Here is a 13,761-nt window from a genome sequence, read left to right on the forward strand (position 1 = left end):
ATGGATGCATGCCGTGTATCTCGAATAGGTTACTGTGACCTTGACTGACCCTTGACCTACATCTGGGGGTTTTCAGATGTGTTTAGACAAAATTTAATGACAATATGACGTAAGTTGTATTGTGTACATGAAAGCTCCACGACGAGTGACGGTTGATTATTGTATTTATTTCACTCTCGTTAGTTAAGACATGGGTTTTAGTCTTAGGTGACGTTTTGAAAATTAACTAACGTGAGTGACACAAGTAAGATGGTCAACCGTCACGAATTGAGAAACTTATTTCATAAATGAGGGGATTTGCATTACATTTCTGTTGCCATTTTACTAAATTTTGTTTTTAATTTTTTCAAGCTGAACAGAGAAAAATTAGGAATTACAATTGTGACGGTACATTAAAAATACTGCATCACAATTCGTTTTTATCCAATCTAAAGCCTCTGAGATGTTTGTCATCTGGAGTGTGATAACCTAAATGTTTTATTACTGCTGCCAGTGGTATCACATAGTGTCAGTGATGTAACACGAGCAGTTTCAGCATAAATAAACTATTCACGCTGCCTTTGAATATAAATGTACATGTAATCAATTATATATAAGCATTCACAGGTCTCGAACAATACTTGGGTGTTTTTTAGGGTATTTTAGAAATTGGAACGCATTTGAATAGTTGAAACTTAGTTTATGTGTAGATTTTAATTGCATGTAACATCTGAACACATGAGCATTTGTCCTTGATTCAAAGTCATAAAGAAGGAAGTATCTTTCCATCATCCACCTTGTAGTTGGCACGTGCAGGTTGAACTCCTTGAGGTGGTCCAGTATATATCTCGGCGAGAAAACCCTCTCATGAATCTGATAAACTGACCTCCCAAAAAAGGTTCCTGTCCAAAACAAGTCCTTGTTGGCGTCAGAATACCTCATGTAGGATGAATTACCGTGACCGTGCCATTTTAGCGTATCTTTAAATAATACATAGGAAATGTTTTGTTTTGGGGGTTTTGTGGAACAAAAGCCATTTTGAACACTGCTTCTGAAGAGTGACATTGTTTCTGTTATATCATCAGTATATATGTCTGCGTCAAGGGACGGTTCATCTAACAATTGAAATGTATGATTATCATCATTGTCATTTACACTCTGAGATGCGAATGACAACCTCTTCCTAAATCGCTTTTCTCCTTTCTTCTGTGATGATCTCTGCTGTGGTGGTGTTGGAAATCTCTTGTTGGATGTAGGATTTACATCTATAGGTGTTGATATGGAAGATGCTTTCTTAAATGGATGAGGAAACATTTATTTGTGCAATTTGTAAAGTCTGAGGTACGACGATTACACAGCCTTTTGCCAGAACTGGATCTTCTAGGTGTCAAGACGGGGAAACAACTTTCCTCTTTCGTTATTGGTAAAGGCTTAACAGGCCTCTTTTTGTATCTTCCCATTACTGAAAAAAAAACCCACCACACCTTAAGTTGAAAAATATAATCACGATATTTTAGGGGTACAAATTCAAATATAATTTTTTGAAGTAAACAAAATTGGCTTTAACCAGGGGAGCAGACGAAGATGTGCCTAAACTATAAGAAATGTCTTGGATGAACAATTATAAAATGACTTTCCAAAACATATTTGCATAATTTAGCTCCCAGGGTGTACAAGCTTTCATCATGACACTTTCAAGGTATATAAATATAACTTGTTTTATTAAAATAACACCAAATATTTTGTTCATGTTTGTTTTGACAGTCAAAACAACGAGGTTTTTCTTCAACAGCTTTGTTTTGGTTGAACAAAATCGAGAATTACGTAAACAGATGGATAGAGTATTCATTCTAGAGCCGTATCGCAATATTATTTTAATCGGAAAGGCATTCAGCATGCAGCTGTAAGACAAAATGTACTCACCGTCGTGTATCGAAGCGAGCTTTATCCGCCATTTTGGTAGTGGTATACGAAGTTCAAGCACGTGTCATACGGTTTAGGTTGGACCCCTTGATTATATTATAGGAAGGAAATGTTTTTATTTAACGACGCACTCAACACATTTTATTACGGTTAAATGGCGTCGGACACAGATATTGAGAGAGGAAACCTGCTATCGCCACTTCATGGGCTACTCTTTTCAATTAGCAGTAAGAGATATTTTATATGCACCATACCACAGACAGAAGAGCACATACCACGGCCTTTGATATACCAGTCGTGGTGCACTGGCTAGAACGAGAAATAGTATTATATTATAGATACAAAGGCGTGTTCAAACACTAACGGTAGGTACTTAAAGGGACATTCCTGAGTTTGCTGCATTGTAAGATGTTTCCAACTAATAAAATAGTTCTACGATTAAACTTACATATTAAATATATTTTCTTGTTTAGAATATCAGTGTCTGTATATTCAATGTGTTTCTGGTCGTCTTAATATTTGTAAGAAGCCCACGTACGTACGAAAAAATATATTTTAAGAAATAAAATAAAATTTAACCTAGTACAAATATTAGAACGATCAGAAACACGTTTAATATACAGCCACTAATATTTTATGCAGAGAAATATATTTGATATGTAATTACAATCGTTAAAAAGTCTCTGTTAGTTGATAACATCTTAAAAATTGCAGCAAACTAAGGAATGTCCCTTTAAAGATTCCTTAGTGTTGACTGGAAAACGTAGCGGGTAAAATACAATAGCTGATGATTAATTACTATTACTCAATGTGATCTAGTGAGGTCGTTAAACAAAACAAACGTGTAAGAGCTTTAGACACAGGATAAACAATGTATGCATAAAACATGTTTAGTTGCACATCTGTTAAAGAATATTCTATAACAGTGATAATACTAAACCAATTACTAGCTGATAAAAGCTGCCATTAAAGTAACTTACGCCCTTTGTTTCGTCTTTGAAAAAACAAGTTTGTTTGTTTTGTTTAACGACACCACTAGAGCACATTGATTTATTAATCATCGGCTATTGGATGCCAAATATTTGGTAATTTTGACATATAGTCTTAGAGGAAATTCGCTACATTTTTCCATTAGTAGCAAGGGGTCTTTTATACACACCATCCCACAGACTGGATAGCACATACCACAGCCTTTGTTATACTAGTCGTGGTGCACTGGCTGGAACGAGAAATAGCCCAATAGGTCCACCGACGGCGATCGATCCTAAACCGACCACGAATCAAGCGAGCGCTTTACCGCTGGGCTACGTGCCGCCCCTGTGCTTCGTCTTTGAATGCAATGATTTGTACTGACGGCGATTATTCATAAATTCAGACAGGATGCATACCAGACAGTACTGACAACATATATTTATAATTATAATCTATCGATGTACCGTTATTAGCAGGAATCGCTTCGGAGACGGGTTACTTCCTGTTGTTCATAAATGACCGGAAGCAGACACCTCTCTGTGGAGTTCCTCCTAATGTCATACAAAAGAATGGAGCAGATGGTGATATCTCATGGTATGATAACAGAAAAGTACAGACCAATACAGTAGTATGATGAAGCAGGACCTATGTTCGTGCTCTCTGCAGTTGCCCCCCCCCCCCCCCTGGGGGCACTGATTACTAGCTATGGTGTGCTTCTGGAGTACCGCGTCGCGTACACCGGGTCACGGGCAACCGTGACTTTGGTGTACGGCGACGCGCAAACACAGAAGAAGAGAAGAACGAGACGGAGGAAGAGGAGAAACCCGCAGGGAGCGGTTCAGGGGGGGCCAAACCCGGTAGCTCAACTACCGGCAGCGGCTCCTTCTGCGTCGCCGCGCCCTGCGGTTTCGCCCGAGAAGAGGAAGGAAGAGACCGTGGTCCCGACCAGCCCTACTTCACAGACGGCCCCAGTGGAGGAGACCTGTGCAGATATCTGCACAACTCCGACCCGGCGGCCCCCTTCATCTTGGGCCTCTCTTGCGTCCAGTCGCACGTCGCCAACTTTACCGGCGACAGCGTCTGTGATGCAGGGCCGTCAAGCCGCCGTTGGAAAGCGGAAAGCGGAAGCGCCGATTGCGGTTACTACCACCAGGACACCGCCGAAACAACCACAGCCACCACCCGAAGGTGCAGAGTCCGGAGACACCATGGACCCCTGGACTCTGCACGGGAAGCTGAATCGGCGCTACCTTAACTGCTTTACTGGGAACATCACAGACACCAAGAAGCTGCCCACGGTCCCGCGTTGCAGGAACTTTGAGGACATGCCCGACGGACGGGGGGAGTACGAGCTACACCCAGTGACGTTCAAGGACGGGAAAAAGGCTGTGTGTGCAACATACCGTCTGGACAACCGCTACAGCCAGGCTCTACTGTTCGCAGAAATGGACAACATTTCGATCCATCGACTGATGAAGAAGGTGTTCAGCGAGCAGTATCCTCTTATCACCAGGCTGTTAGCGAAGCCAGACATCCACCAGCTGATCCCCAACTTGGATACGAGGGTGTGGCTCTCCTCCCCCTAGTCAACCTTATCTAGGACAGGTAACCTCCTTTTTTTGGGCTTAGTTGGACTTTAAAAATTTGCGATCGTGGTTCTAAATTCTTATGTTTATTTTTTTATAAGTAGTCCAACGCACTTTACTTTCGCGCCCGTTCAATTGCTCAAATCACCTTAAAAACTTTCAGGCCGAGCAGTCAAAACTACTTTTGGGTGTAATTTTAAAGTCCGGACATGGCTGGATGCAGGTATTCTCATTTTATCTTAGGCAGAAAACAGGTCTCACCAAGGAATCGAAATTCAGCCAATCACAGCACGGCCTCACTTGGTGTCTGCTATTTGGTCCGCGCTTTCGCTGGACGTTACTAACTGGCTATTTTCCAAATTCTGCACATTCAAACTCAATCCCCCCCCCCCCCCCCCCCCCCTGCCCCGGAGTTAGTCACTGGCGAAGTCAGAGATTAAATCCGAGGTGGGCGTGCCTGAACCTTTGTGGATATAGGCACGTAAATACTAGTGTCACGGTCACGGTCACAGAAAAGTAAATTAATCAATCAGCATCGTGTTATCCACGAAGATGGGGCCTTTTAAATGCACACCCATTGTATGAGTTTAAAAATTGGTACACGATACGACTGACTCGTACGAGTCACTCAGATTGCAACGCCAACAAGCAAATCGTAACGTGTGACACGGCATACGATTGAATCGGCCCGAGTCACTTGTACGAGTCGAAGTTTAGAACCTGTTCTATTTTCATACGACTGAATCGGACGTTTGGGGACGTTGACCAATCAGATCATGGCACAAATAACCTCCACGTTCAGAGTGTAATGGTGGAAAACTCTGTTTACAAAAACGTTAGAACAGCCGCCTTCTTATCAATACACGACATTGTTTACCATGGTTACAGCAAGGATGTGTTACAATGACGTCACATTTCATACGATTGACAAGTACTCCGTGGCAACACGTCCGATTCAATCGGTCCGATTGAATCGTGCGATTGACTTGTATGAGTGACTCGGTCCGATTCTATCGTATCGTGTAGCAGGCCCTTTAAAGAAATTGGATCTTTGACACGAATTGCACGTGCCTTCATAGTCCACAATTGCGTTGAATGGTATTTCACTTTCCACGAGTTGTTTGTGCACACCGAGTTCATCACTCCCCCTGAGACGAGTTTAGTTTCAGTTTCAGTTTGTTTCTTTGTTTAACGACAGCACCAGAGCACGTTGATTAATTAATTTGGTTATTGGAAGTCATACAGTTGGTAATTCAGACAAATAGTTAGTCATGAGAGGAAACCCGCTGCATTTTTCCTGATGCAGAAGACTATAATAATTTAGTTCTAGGAGAATAATTTTGGCTCCCCTAAGCATGTGAATTTATGTGGTATCAATATGGCGACTTTTAAATTTCCCCCCATAATCTTAAGTTTTGGGAACAATTAATCTCCCCTCAATTTGTTTCACGTCGAGGTCTGTATGTTGGTCTACTCATTCCTCTTGTTTCTGTTGGCAAAACGATTGATTGATTGATTTCAACTTATTTTCGTGCTTATATCCAATTAAGGTTCAAGCACGCTGTCCTGGGCACACACCTCAGCTATCTGGGCTGCCTGTCCAGGACTGGGTTAGTTGTTAGTTTGTTAGTGGTTAGTGAGAGAGAAGAGGGTGTAGTGGCCTTACACCTACCCAATGAGCCCTTAAGAACTCGCTCTGGGTTGGAGCCGGTACCGGGCTGCGAACCCTGTACCTACCAGCCTGTAATCCGATGGCTTAACCACTGCGCCACCGAGGCCGGTGGCAAAACGAAAGTTATTATCTTTCCACTAAGACTAAGACTAAACTATCCTATCAATTAAGAGACAGACTATTACCTTATCATAGATGAAAGAAGCCCCTGCTGTGTAAGTGCGATCAGTGTTGGCTATTAGCCCAAGGTTAGTTAGACCTACAGCATACAGTAGTTATTAAGGGTTAACCTACTTCTGTTCTATAGCTAAATACATGGCCGTGTTAGTGCACATTAATCACAATGGTGTTGATTTTGTATATATATATATATATATATATATATATATATATATATATATATATATATATATATATATATATATATATAAAACACATATACACACACACACATATATATACATATATATATATATATATATATATATATATATATATATATATATATATATATATAGCGTATATTGTCAGGGGGAGCCACCGAAGGTTGCACGTCTTCACTTTTTTTTTTTGCCGACGTAAAAAAATAAATAAAAATTCATTCATTCATTTACAAACCCCTGGCTCCGTGCCTAATAGTAGTAGTTTGCTGTGGTGATCAAAATATTAATCAGATGTGGGCAGTGTCGCCGTTTTAGTTAAACACACACACACACACACACACACACACACACACACCATCCCGACGTAAATAAATAAATAAAAATTAATTAATTAATTCACAAACCCCTGGCCCCGCGCCTGATAGTATTAGTTTGCTGTGGATGCGAGACGTTTCGCCGTTTTAGTTTCAAACACACACGCACGTACGCACGCACGCATGCACAAACACACACACACACACACACACACACACATACGCACGCGCACACAGCCTAAAATAAGTGTAGTGCCATCATGGCAGTGCAAAAGAAATCGGGACACTGTAAAAGATCTCCAGGTTGACAAGAAAAAAGTTTAGAAGAAAAAGGTTCAAACTTAAAGTTTGGTTTGTTTGATGACACCACTAGAGCATATTGATTTGTTAATCATGTGTTATTGGATGTCAAACATTTCGTAATTTTGACACCTAGTCTTAGAGGAAATCCGCTACATCTTTTTCCATTCAATTTTAATCCAATTGGTTTACGTACACTTTTTTTTTTCATTAGTAGCGAGGGATCTTTTATATGCATTTTCCAACAAACAGGACAGCACATACCACGGCCATTGATATACTAGTAGTGGGGAACTGGTTGGGACGGGGACAATCCCAATTAGAGAACTGGTCTACAATGATTTATTTAACGACGCAACATATGTTTTATTAGATATAAGATTAAGGACCACACATACAGATAACAAGAGACGAAACCCGCTGCCGTCACCCCATGGGCCACTCTTGTTCTATTATCAGCAAGGAATCTTTTATATGCAATAGCCGAACGACACCACTAGTGCACATTGATTTATTAAAGTTTGTTTTTATTTAACGACACCACTAGTGCACATTGATTTATTAATAATTGGCTATTGGATATTAAACATTTGGTAATTCTGACAGTCTTAGAGAGGAAACCTGGTACATCTTTTCTGTTAGTAGCAAGGGATCTGTTATATGCACTATCCCACAGACAGGACATCACGGCCTTTAATAATCCAGGATAGATCGCGCATCAGACGAGTGCTTTACCACTGAGCTAAGTCCCGTCCCCTCTGGCGGGAACGAGACATAGGCCGATGGGGATCGACCCTAGATCGGCCGAGCCTCAAGAGAACGCTTTTTTCTGTGCCCAATACTTGTAGAATGTTCTTAGCGCGATAGGGAGCATGATCATAGGTACGTGCTGTTCTGCCTATGGAAGAGTCATGCGCAATCGCAGGAGGTTGAGGGTAAAAATTCCCTGCTCCAAAACATTTTTGGGTTTTTTAATGTATTTTCCGTGTGAGCATGACCCGACCCCTCACAACGTCAACCGCCACAATGTTAACCCCTTTCACAATTTCCAGCACATGCCCCTGACATATTAAAGATATATATCTATGTGGCGGCAACGAATTTCCTTTATTTCTCTTGACCAAATGTCAAAATAACCCTGTGTTAGAAGTTATAACTGACACTTCTCATTTTAAACTACAAACATTTGGTATCTAACAACAAACAAATATGGCGTTCAAAATGGTTGACATCATCCAGGGAAAATATATGATAATACAACAACAACAACAACAACAACAACAAAAAGCTGGATACATCATTAAAATAGTCTGGTTTTAATATATGCTTAAAGGGACATTCCTGAGTTTGCTTTTAATATGTTGTCGACTAACAGAGCCTTTTTAACGATTGTAATTGCATATCAAATATATTTTTCTGCATAAAATATTAGTGGCTGTATATTAAACGTGTTTCTGATCGTTCTAATATTTTTACTAGGTTAAATTTCATTTTATTTCCTAAAATATTATTTTTTCGTACGTACGAAATTATTTGAAGACCAAATCCAGTTTTCTTACAAATATCAAGACGACCAGAAACACATCGAATGTATAGACACTGATATTCTAAACAAGAAAATATATTTAATATGTAAGTTTAATCGTAGAAATATTTTATTAGTCGGAAACATCTTACAATGCAGTAAACTCAGGAATGTCCCTTTAATACATTTATACACAAACGTATTTAGAGTAAACCTGCCTTAATCAGTCTGGTATCTTACAGATGTCTGCATAACACATGTTATTTTTATAATTATATATTTAAAATCCGCAAAATTAAACAATGCAAATTTATGCAGAACACACTTTTTTATTTCAACTTATTTTCGTGCTTACATCCAAATAAGGTTCAAGCACGCTGTCCTGAGCACACACACACCTCAGCTATCTGGGCTGTCTGTCCAGGACAGCGAGTTAGTTGCTAGTTGTAAGTGGTTAATGAGAGAGAAGAGGGTGTAATGGTCTTACACCTAACCATTGAGTCGTTAAAACTCGCTCTGGGTGGAAGCCAGTACCAAGCTCCGAACCCAGTACCTACCAGCCTTAGGTCAGATGGTTTAACAACGACACCACCACAATGCAAATTTATGTCGAACACACATTTTTTACTTCAATTTATTTTCGTGCTTATATCCAATTACGGTTCAAGCACGCTGTCCTGGGCACATCTCAGCTATCTGGGCTGTGTGTCCAGGACACTGGGTTAGTTGTCAGTGGTTAGTGAGAGAGAAGAGGTTGTAGTGGCCTTACACCTAACCACCGAGTCGTTAAAACCCCGAGGGCGGTTAAAACACACAATTACACAGTCTGCTGCGATTTTTTGTGTGGTCATAACTCTTGCTGCATTCATGCCAAATTAAGCCGATTAGAGTTATAGCCCTTATTCTCCAAAATGACCAGACCACAATTAATTAAATATGTTTCTTCATAGCGTTAGTGGTTATAGTATTTTTATTAATATCAGTTGGCCCATGGACTTTTTTTTATGCGCCTTTGCCTGCCTGATGGGCAAAATGCCCTCAAAAGGACAACCCATGTTGTTTAACTGTTTCTCCCAGGATATTAGCTTAAACAAACACACCCACTAAACCTGGCCTCGTGTGCTATCCTGTCTGTGAGATGGTCCATATAAAAGATACCTTGCTGCAAAAGGAAAAATGTAGCGGGTTTCCTCTCTAAGACCAAATGTTTGACATCCACTAGCTTTGAAACTTTAAAACTTTATTTTGGTAAACTCAGGCCGTCAAACGAACGCATATTATGAGGAATTATTGTACAATAGTTATTTACAGTGACAAGAAAAAAGAAAGAAAGAAATGTTTTATTTAACGACGCACTCAACACATTTTATTTACGGTTATATGGCGTCAGACATATGGTTAAGGACCACACAGATTTTGAGAGAAACCCCGCTGTCGCCACTACATGGGCAACTCTTCCGATTAGCAGCAAGGGATCTTTTATTTGCGCTTCCCACAGGCAGGATAGCACAAACCATGGCCTTTGTTGAACCAGTTATGGATCACTGGTCGGTGCAAGTGGTTTACACCTACCCATATAGCCTTGCGGAGCACTCACTCGGGGTTTGGAGTCGGTATCTGGATTAAAAATCCCATGCCTCGACTGGGATCCGAACCCAGTACCTACCAGCCTGTAGACCGATGGCCTGCCACGACGCCACCGAGGCCGGTCATGTAGGCACACCGGACAATACCTCACCGGACAGTACTTCACCGGACAATTGCTCACTGGACAATTGCTCACCAATAAAATGAGAAATAGGACAATTGCTCACCTTTAGGTTTTTTTTATTAATAACCCCTGCGCGTGCTGTAACCTCACCGTGGTGCAGGGGTGTAACATTCTCTTTGAGAATGGCCAATACAGCACAAATTGAAGTTTAGAGTAAAATTCGGTGTCCGTAAAATTCTGTGATATTTGTATTTGTATTTTTGGCACAGTTCTTTACACTGTTTTTGTTTAAACCTTGATTTTTTATATTGATGTTGATCATCACTTTATTTATTTACATTACCATAGTTTGACACCCAATAGCCGATGTATTTTTCGTGCTGGGGTGTCGTTAAACATTCATTCATTCATTCATTCATTTTATTAATAAAATTTTATTTATTATTTTATTAATAAAAAAATAACAGAATTTTTAGAAGGCACTGGAGTTAGGTAATCGTGGTCACCTTTGATATTTTTGTTGTTGAATTTACCATAGTTTGACACCCAATAGCCGATGTATTTTTCGTGCTGGGGTGTCGTTAAACATTCATTCATTTGATATTTTTTCTTTTGTTATTAAAAAAGAACATAAAACATGGAATTTTTAAAGGCACAACTATTTATTTATCAGATATTCCCACTCCCACCCAACCATTTACACACACATACCATAACCTAAAATAAAATTTTATTGATAAAAAAATATTCAGCAATTGTAGTGAGCAATTGTCCTATTTTTCACTTTATTGGTGAGCAATTGTCCAGTGAGCAATTGTCCGGTGAGGTATTGTCCGGTGAGCAATTGTCCGGTGAGCAATTGTCCGTACACTGACAAGAATATATACAAACAATTCAAAATACATATACACACTTTAAAAATTAAGACACATATTCAAATATAGCAGAGAGATTTTTTACAAGTTAGAACTTTTAAAAGTATCAAATGATACTGAAGACGTCTGTCTATGATTTACTGAATTTACTGAGTTTACTGAATTTACTTGTATTTTCAGAAATGAATTTTGACATTTTACGGAGGGTGTTTATGCTATTACAATTAAACAGTTCTTTGAATTTAAGTGTGCATTTTTTTTTTTATAATAATATGACCGATGATTAATAAATCAATGTGCCTAGAGGTAGCCCTGACACAAACATAACATATTTCTTGGGTAATAAACTTTTTTTTCTGTTTTTTTTAAAAACCCACCAATTACCCACACCTCTAAGGAAGCCAAAACAAGGGTGCGAAAAAAGTGACTGTCGTCGACCTTAATGTCGTACACTGGTTATATATAATGCATACTGTAAACGTTTAATATTAAAAATGGTTTTGAATTAGTGTTATGCAATACATTATCACATAACAGGCAAAAAAAAAAAAAAATCATTACTGATTCCCTCCAGTTGCTGTCAATCTTTCTTCAAAATAGGGGACGTACCTCTATAGTCTGTAATAAGTGGGGTGGCATTACAAAACAGATTAATCCAGTCACAGTAGTAAGTAATTTCCAAAACGAAGACACCTAGGGTCTTTTTTAAACGACAAAACAGCACTTTTTGTATTTTTCTGGGGGTAGAATTTGCCCTCTTGCAACCCAGCCAGATACGGCCCCGCAGAAATATCTATCCGATATATGCATGTATGCCCACAAATGATTGTTAAGTCAGATGTTGGAAATTAACGTGCTTATATCAATTTAATGTTCAAGCACGCTCGTTGTAAGCAGAACTTCTGACCAGGGGCGAGAGGGGGTGGAGAAGTGTAAATAAAAACAATAATAATAATAGTAACAATAATCATAATCATAATTATAAAGAAATAAAAGTAATTAATTAAATATTGACTGTATCATATATAGCTATTACATCTCGCTCACTAAAAGAAAATTAATAGGATTTGTGGGATACTTTGAAGTTCATGGGTGGGGGTGTGCATCCTCGGTACACCCCCTCTCCCCCCCCCCCCCCCCGGATCTACACCTGTCACGGTTTCTCGTTTTCAAAGACTCGCTTAAAGTTGGCAGATCTTCACTCACCCAGTAAAAGCCGCTAATCTCGTTACGTAACACATTCTTTCAGTCCATGTGTTGGCCATAAAACCGGAGTCCTGGTTACACGCACCACCGAGTAAAAACAATAGGTATCATAACAAGTCCCCTCCGTGATACCACGCTAAATAACAAGCCGGCGCCGCGGGGGGCAAGGCTAGTAATTAACACGTCGGTTGACATCATTTCTTGCCATGTCTGGTTTTATTTAGAATAGACGATCCAGTTTGAGGTGCAAACTAAAAGGGAAAAAAGAAGAAAAGAAAAAGACAGTTAATTTGATTACGTAATAAGTTAACGGTGTATGTCAAAGGAATAAAGAATTGCTAAGAGTAGTAAGACAGCTAGTATGACAATAAACAAAAAAATATGATAATAAATATTGGTATTGCAGCTTATGTTGGCAGGTTCTAAACAAACCCGAAATTTAATTTTGAAATACCTACAAATTCAATCAGATACAGTGATCCTTTTTTTTTTTTATGAACCTTCATTTCAATGTGTTCAATTTAGAACTGCCATTCGTATTTCTGTAATGGTTGAAAATTTGGGATCTCTGGTCTGGTCAGATAAGGTCAGGTCAGAGCAAGCCTGTCATGGGCGCAGGTGTCTACTTATGCCAGTTTTTCCGTCCAGGACAGGATTGGGGTATCTGGGAACATTGCCTATATAATGCATGTTGATTTAGTTTTGAATAATGCAACTACGTGTACTCCGAAAAATAATAAATTCTGAAGCTGCTTCTGAAAGGCAATATCAGTTGTTTCCAATAATATTTATTTCGTTTTTTACATGATGGTCGACAGGCATAGGACCTTTCTCCACAAATTTAGAATAGATACATTCATGTAAATAAGATGACAGTCGATGCTAGCAAATACATAACTGACTGCAGATTAAAGAGAAACAGAAAACAAATAAGTAGAGTAGATGGAAAGACATAAGATAATAGAAAGAATACGTGTTGACAGAGAAGTAGAGAGAGAGAGAGAGAGAGAGAGAGAGAGAGAGAGAGAGAGAGAGAGAGAGAGAGAGAGAGAGAGAGAGAGAGAGAGAGAGAGAGAGAGAGAGAGAGAGAGAGAGAGACGAACAGCTATTAAATTTCAACACGTTTATTCCTCACAATAAAATCCTGAATTGATTTTAAAATGTTTATATTTTTCAGGTTTGTTAACTGCGAATCACCAATTAGTAGAATATTATACAAATGAGATGCAAATATTTCTGTAAATGGGTAGTGCGATACACCCTGAAGAGTGGAAAGTAACAAGAAAATTTTCTGCATCTACAATGGGACGTCCAC

General features: G+C 39.3%; 1 long non-coding RNA gene across 1 annotated transcript; it reads right to left on the reverse strand.

The window, feature by feature from the left end:
* Positions 1–625: 625 nt before the first annotated feature.
* Positions 626–12,684, reverse strand: LOC121385701. The gene is made up of 3 exons (XR_005959570.1): positions 12,447–12,684; positions 3,339–3,425; positions 626–1,441 (listed from the first exon to the last, which is right to left on the reverse strand). It is a non-coding gene; the product is annotated as an uncharacterized LOC121385701 (long non-coding RNA).
* Positions 12,685–13,761: the final 1,077 nt, after the last annotated feature.

This window comes from Gigantopelta aegis, chromosome 11, assembly GCF_016097555.1.
Source record: "Gigantopelta aegis isolate Gae_Host chromosome 11, Gae_host_genome, whole genome shotgun sequence".
NCBI lineage: Eukaryota > Metazoa > Mollusca > Gastropoda > Neomphalida > Peltospiridae > Gigantopelta > Gigantopelta aegis.